This window comes from Phaseolus vulgaris, chromosome 11 (assembly GCF_000499845.2).
Source record: "Phaseolus vulgaris cultivar G19833 chromosome 11, P. vulgaris v2.0, whole genome shotgun sequence".
NCBI classification, from domain to species: domain Eukaryota; kingdom Viridiplantae; phylum Streptophyta; class Magnoliopsida; order Fabales; family Fabaceae; genus Phaseolus; species Phaseolus vulgaris.
In genome coordinates this window covers 39,694,115-39,701,839 of record NC_023749.2, presented here as the reverse complement: position 1 = coordinate 39,701,839, position 7,725 = coordinate 39,694,115, and the positions used below count along the sequence as shown (strand labels likewise).

At 38.4% G+C, this 7,725-nt stretch overlaps 1 long non-coding RNA gene across 2 annotated transcripts; it reads right to left on the bottom strand.

Annotated features, from left to right (window-relative positions):
• Positions 1-3,858: 3,858 nt before the first annotated feature.
• LOC137833149 (uncharacterized) lies at positions 3,859-5,645 on the bottom strand. Of its 2 annotated transcripts, none has more exons than XR_011084689.1 (2): positions 4,224-5,645; positions 3,859-4,044 (listed from the first exon to the last, which is right to left on the bottom strand). It is a non-coding gene; the product is annotated as an uncharacterized lncRNA (long non-coding RNA). The 2 variants fall into 2 exon arrangements; XR_011084690.1 differs by having other exon boundaries at positions 3,859-4,039.
• Positions 5,646-7,725: the final 2,080 nt, after the last annotated feature.

Below are 7,725 nucleotides of genomic sequence, written 5' to 3'. Positions count from 1 at the left end.
AGAAACAGGAGCTTGTCGGGGTGGCGATGATGGAGGAGGAGCAGGTGTGGATGGTGGCGTTGACGAGGGAAGAGGGGGTGGTGCAGGTGGTGAAGAAGGTGCCACCCTCTTCCTCTTTGCAACGAGGCCATCCTCAGTGACCTCGTCATCTTCTTCCTCATCCTCTTGGACTATCTGGGGAGCCTTCCTCTTAGCCCTCTTAAGGACGAGTTTCTTCCGCTGGGCGGCGGGTTGGACGTCGGAGGGTGCTGGGCCCTTAGGGGGCGATCGGCCCTGAGTGGCGGCGATCTCCACCATAGAGTTTGGCACTGTTTGAGAGCCCGTTGCCAGCCCGTGGTTTCGAGCGAGCGCCCTCAGTTCAGCGAGCATGCCTTTGCCCAACATGTTATCTGCATGGAACGAAAATGCATGGGTTAACTCAAGGAGAAAATAAGTGCACAAGGCAGTATGCAGCATAGCAGATGATCGGTGCAGGAAAAATAAAACCAAAGTCTTGCGCATAACGCACAAGACGCCCAGAAACAGTCAAATAGAAGCAGTATTAAAACAACAGTTTAAATGTTCTAACCTATTCGAATTTCGAGTTGGTCCTCGTAGAATTCGAAGCAGATCAGGGTGGTGGTAAGGAAGGTGATGTTGGCATCCGCGACCCTTTTCCAGAAATGGCAGAGATCTCGGTCCAACGCTCCCATGCTGTCAGGACTTCTGGGTCTCCTAAAACAGCTCTTGGACTCTTTCTTCCCCTTGTCCACCCAGTACAAGGGGAAGCCGTCGAGCAAGGAGTCGTCCTTGTCGTTGGGGCGCACTTGGACGAACTTCCCTTTCCAGTCCTTGTAGGATTGCTGGAAGATGGAGAAGATTGACCTCCCAGCAATCGCGTTCAAGCTAACCCACAGGCGGTCTCCTGGGTGCTTGGCTTCGAAGAGAAATAAAAATATGTCCACGGATGCGGGAAGCCCCAGGTGGTCGCACATCACTTGGAACGCTTGCACGAACGCCCAGCTGTTGGGATGGAGCTGGGCGGCGGCGATGTTAAGCTCGATAAGGAGTTCCCTTTCGAAACGGGTGAAAGGGAACTTGAGCTTCACCTTCTTGAATAAGGTCGTGTAGACGAAGCAGAAGGGCCCGTCGGCACTCACCTTCTCATCAGCACAAACAGGCAGATCGAGGGGGCTAGGTAGCACTATCATCTTTTCGTCGTGCTCCTTATGAAATGATTGATGAAGCTCATCCCCCTTAGTCAGCCGCAAAATTGCTCCCGTAGTGTTCACAGAAGATGTCTCCCTCAGAAGGGTCGAGTTGGCCCAGGGATACAAGGTTTTGAAGTCTGGCAAGGGAACGGGGTCTCCTCCGGCGGTAGGTGGAGTCGCCTGGGCCAGGTTAGGGCGGGAAGACGCAGGCCTCTCAGCCTGGGAGGATGAAGCGCCACGAACTCGTGGTGGGTCGTGTGCTTGAGAAGGGGGCTTTCTTGATGAAGGAGGAGGATTCGGGGTGATCTTTGTGCGAGTCATTGTTGCAGCTGCAAAGGAAGAAGAAAAGGAAAAATGATCAGGGGTTACAAAGGCTGACTCGATCATGGAGGGAAGGTGAAAAACGAACGAACGTAGGTTCGTTGCGATGATTGACGAAGCCCTAAGTTACGAAGAAGGAGAAATGGAAAAAGCAACCCACAGCGTATGCACCAGGCAGTTACAGGATGATGCGAATCGGTTAAAATGCAAGAAAAGCCAGCAGAAGAAGGAAAGTAGGTACCTTTTGATGATCAGGAAGACGATGAAGGTTGATGGTGATTCAGAATGTTGGAGAGCGCTGAGAGTTTTTTGCAGAAGAAGGTTAGAGCGTTCGTGAATGCGAGGGAAAGTGATGGAACAGTGTTGAGTGAAAATGGGTTTAAGAGTTTTTTCGAAAATGGGTTTGGGAAACGCAAACGATAACTGAAGGTAACCGTTGATGAAGCCACGTGTCGAGTGATGGACGAGGGGTTTGGTGGAGCGTCAGAGCAGCAGAAAGTACAACCGCTTGGAATTCTGCGTCAGTGCCACGTAGACCGGTGTTGACGTGACTCTTTCAGTCTTTTCGCTAGACAAGTCTTCGCTTAAGACTGGGGGGCTTGTGTACCGCCCTGGTAGTCGGGAGCGATGACGTGGCATCCTGCTACAGTATAGGTGTGTTGGCAAGGCGCCAAGTTGGCAGAAGGGAAGGAAGTCGGGGGGCTCGTGAAGTCGCCAGTTATTAAGTTGGCGTGTTCCGATCTCCAGCATACCAGAATAGGCGATCACCGGGTTAAAGATGAAGTCGCCAGATGTAAACTCAGGCGACCAAGCGGTTGGAGATCGCCAGAGAAAGCACATCGCCGAAGATGAAGGAGAAGTATATTATGAAGGCGGCCGGCGAGACCACAGGGAAGGTGTATGAAGGCACCCTAACTCGCCAGTTTCAGTAGAGATCGCACTCCCAAGTTGGCTATGTACTGGGTAGTACCACGCATGGGTAACTTAGTGAAAGAAGAATAGAAGCAGCGCCCAAGTCAAGGAGGCTCCAGATTATGGCACGTGTACAGTTGGATACGAGCCACGTGTCCAAGTCTGTAACTGCCAGGAGAGAGAAAGTAACCAGGTATATAAGAGTTTTCAACGAACTTTCTAAGGTACGCACGTTCAGAATACATTCTTTACGCTTGCGAGTGATAGAGCTGACTGTGAGAGAGGATTTGCACGGTTCTTGTTCTCTTAGTATTTGGTGATTCGGTCACTGACTTGGGCGTTGGAGTGCGATCGGCCGCAGCGGCGCCGCTCTGTTTCTTTGCAGGTTCTTGAGGTGGATCTCGAAGAGGAACGGAGGTGTGAAGCGGTGCACACGTCGATCCTTTGACGAGGCAGTTTTCAGCGTTCTGGTCAACAGGCAGGATCAACTATCAACCATTTTCCACCAAACAACACTTCCAAAAAAATTATATATTTTTTTATTTTTCGTATTTTAGGAAACTATTATATATTTTAATAAATAATATATGCAGCAGTCACGTTAAAGTGAGTTAAGAAAATAAATATTAAATGTAAAATTTACTTATTTAATATATACTATCATAATTATCTATCACAGTTATGTACTAAGAAAAATGCTAATTTTGCTTAAATAGTGAATTTTTCATACGTTTTTCTTTAAAATTCCATAAGAAATCCATCGGTTTCTTGATATTATATTTGAATTTTTTTAAATTATTTAACAAAATTATTAAATGTTTTTAGAATAAAAAATATGCTTTCTTAAGATCATACGTATTTAAAAAATATGTAACAATATATTTTTACAAAATTATTTTATAATACGTATTTCTTAAGATATTCATATGGTAAACACTACAAAAAAAAGTGTATAATGCGACGGTTATTTTTGAAAAAACTGGCGTTTTTAACCGTCGCATTATACGTTTGTGGCGGTATCGCGTACCGCCAGAATTCTTGCCGCCACAAAGTTTTATGTGGCGGTCAATTGAGAACCGTTGTAGCAGACGCCATATTATGCATTGTATAAAGTGGCGGTTTTAAGCATGTAATGGACGTCAGTTATAAATGTCGTAATTTTAAAACTGAGTAAACCAATTCTAATGTAAATAGTGGCAGTTTTAACCGCCACTTAATACAGTATTGTATGACATTTATACTATACTTTATAACTGTCATAATTCGAATATTAAATATTTAATTTTATTTTTAATATTTATAATAATTTATTTAATTCTATTTTATAATTTGATTTCATAATATTATTTAATTTCATATTATAATTAAATTTCATAATATAATTAAATTGTAACAAAAACTAATTTCATAATATAATTAAAATTGCTAAACATAATAATCAAAAGATGACTTCATTGATAACAAAGTTAATAATGTCAAACTAATCCAAACGACAAGTAAATTACATTGTCAAAATATAAATTCTTTCACTTTCAATCCTAACTTGTCTTATTGCCTCCACTTGATCCCATAATATTCTGACTTGATGATGCATCACCACTTCCAACATCCGGTGCCTGGACTAAATTAAAATATGCTTAGAGTTAATTAATAATTTTTGAAAAATAAATGAAAACAATATTATATTATGAAATTCAAGGTATAATATGAGAGAGAAAAATTATATGAAGGCAATAAAATTGAATTAAGGCAGCTAATAAAAATCAACAATTATAAATCAATTATAATTTTAGGATTTACTTTTAGATTCATGAGAACTGCAACTGTCTAAATAATAAAACAATAACCAAATTAATATATCAATAATATAGATATTTAAATAGAAAGAGTTTGAACATCAAAGGTCAATAGGGATGATATATACCATGTACATCACACCACTATGCTTCCCTTCCCTAGACCGTACAAGGGACCAATATCAAATAAAGAGACTTAAGATCATGACTATGGTTGGATGTGTAAATTATATTTAATAGAGAAATATAAGCATTACATGCTAGACCATGTCATTCAAAATTCATAATCCAGTAATAAAAATAGAAACTCAAAAATTACTAATGGTTGCAAAATCAATCTAATGGTATTCCATGGAAGAAACCATTAATGTTATTCTAATGGTTGCAAAAATTACTAAATCTTGTATGCCATGGAAGAAACAATTAATGTATCAAATCATGATTCAACTCCTAAAATACTTTATGAATAATAAATTGTAATATTCACCAATGACATAAAATTAGCAATATTAATAGTTTTAGAGTATGAATTAAAAAAGAAGCTAAAAAGAGAAAACATGTGAAAGGCAATGGCTGTTGCAAGACCACATATACCAGCTCCCACAATCACAATATCCGCATCAACATTTTTATCCATCTTCTCCCATTTCCTTCCTATTTAAGATATTTAATTAAGCCTAACATTTAAACTACTTAAAATATTGTTCATAAAGTATAACATTATAATTTTTTTAGAAATGAATTATCAAAAAAGAAAGTGTTTAGCCACATAATTTTGGCTCCAGCTCAAGCTACTTCCAACCTAAACCATGCAGCAAAAGAAAACAACCAAAAAATGAAAATAAACTAAGAATTGACCATCACTGATCTCCAACAAAAATTCTCATTTCCAAAAAATTCTAAAGCAACAGATATGGAAGAAGTAATAAAATAAAGGTTTTTCTAATAAGTGTCATAGGAGTACTAAGGTTTTATGGCACTCCTTAGCAAACCAAACCCCATAAAATGAATCAGGTATTCTACCTAGAATTTGGAAAGTAAAAGCCTAGACATTTAGCAAACCACATTGATTTGAGCTTAGGAGAAAAGATACTTCAATGGGCAAACATTGGATGGTTGATCGATCATGACATCCTCTGGCTCTGTCATATCCTCAGGCTATCCTTTCCACTTCTTGTAAATGCTAAGGGCCTCAACCATGCCTCCCTTAACATCACACAAAGTTAACTTATGTGCAAATTTTATCATTGCATACCAAATCAATCTCACGTGTAGAACTAAAACTCCCAATATATAGCAAATTAAACCATCAAACATATACACATTTAGTTTAGATTATATATATGATATATCTCAAGATATATGAATGCAAGAGATTAATATTTTTTTTACCACCAAAATCTAGAAATGGAAACTTAATCACAAACTTAAAATATATATACACAGAAACACAACACGTTGCATGCACACTCTATGAAAAACTTGATAAAGATTAGGATTAATTTTTCACATACCTTTCAATGCAGAAGAAGCGAAGCATCTCCTTCCCCATCTTTTTGAATCAATTGTACCTTTGTGCCATAAATTCCACAACCATCAACCCCCTCCATTCACCATATGTGGCCCCCTCCTGACCCTTAGCACCGTTTGAGAAGATGAACAGTAGAGTTTGCTAATCACAGGCATCATGCTCATCTTCCAACTCTGGTGGACTCAACAATGATATTAGCTTCATTCTCATTCCCATGGGATCTCCTCAGGGTTCCTTGGGATTAACAAAAGATTTAATGACATTGTTCATGAAGAAACGAACACTTACAACATAAATATGCAGGGAAAAACAATGGAACACATGAAAAAGGGTGAAAAATATACCTGTGTCAAAAAAAGTGTAAATCATGATGCTCAGAGTCCTTGTTGGTGACATCGTGATGCTTACAATGTCCCTATTTCTCATTAGAACACCACAAATAATAAAGAGATGGCAGAAGAAAAAACGAAATATGAAACCAAAAACATCGAAACTTTTCCTTCGTGGAATATCCTTACCATACAAACCACACAACTTCAGAGAAAAAAAATGCCAATGGGTTCTTACCTTAAGAGCGAGGTGCTCATTGCCAAAGGTCGTGATGATGAGATTAAATATAGAGGGTTTGGAAATGAAGAACAAAAGAATTGATGGTGAGGGTTTCGAAATTAGGAACTTCAAAATTATATTCAGAAGAAAATACACACAAAAGCATAACTTTGCCAAAAAAAAAATGATCGTTCCACGCACCTGTTGCAACAACGAACCAACGATTGCGGCGATAATGGCGGCCAAACATTGTGAGAAGAGTGAGAAGGGTGATATGGTTTGCGGTGAGACTGAGAACAGTGAGAGTGAGAACGTTAGCGGTGAGATTGAGAAAAAAGGTTTCAGTGAGAATGAGAAGAGGGTTTGCGGTGAGATTAAGAAGAAGGATTTCAATGAGAATGAGAAGAGGGTTTGCGGTGAGAATGTGAAGGTTTTTCGGTGAGAGTGAGAAGAGAAGGGTTGCGGTGATAAGAGAAGGAGAATAGAACGAGAATGAGAACGGTTAGGGTTAGCCGAGAGAGGGGAATACGAAAGAGAGGGGAAGTTTCAGTGAGAGGGGTTGCATTGCGGTGAGAAGGGGGTTCAGTGAGGACAAGGTTCGAAGAGGGAAATGTGAGGGGGGAATACGAAAAAAAGAGTAAAGTTGTATATTTTCGAAGAGGGAAATACGAAAAAAATATTGGAAAAGAGGAAGGTCAAGAAGGAGGAAACGAATTATGGGAGAGTGTTTATTTCGAAGGATAATTATGGCGGTTCTACACGCCACATTTCGAAGGAAGATTATGGCGGTTAAGAAGTTGTCGTATTATACAGTTAATTGTGGCAGTTTTTAATAACTGCCATATTATAACCGCCACCACATACAAATTTTTTTGAAGTGAAAGAATATTATCGAAATAATATATTAATTTTTTTTTAATTTTAATTTTTTAAATAATATATTGAGGTTTTAGAATAAATCTTTAAAATTAATTAAATGTTAAAAAAATTTATATTATTTTTACTAAAATTTTAAAATAAATCTTTAAAATTGAATGAAAATTAAATTTTTATTATTATTTTGTTCATATTTTAGAATAATTTTTTATAACTTTTAAGTATACTAAAACATGAAATTCTAAATATAAAAGGAAGTGAAAACATTAACAATTTAATATTAGATAACGAATCACAATAATTGTGCTATAATATATCTTCATAAGCATCATTACACACATAACATACACGTGAAATTTCAGATTGCATGTATGAACGAACGACTTGGGATATTTTTCCTGTAATTATTAAATACTTAGGTAGGGGTAATAGGTGGGTCCTATTCGACAAATACTAAGTTATCCATTTATATATAAATATTTGTATGACACGTCAACATCTTAAAAACTAATCCTTAATTCACGTCTTATGACAGGAGTATTGTATCGTC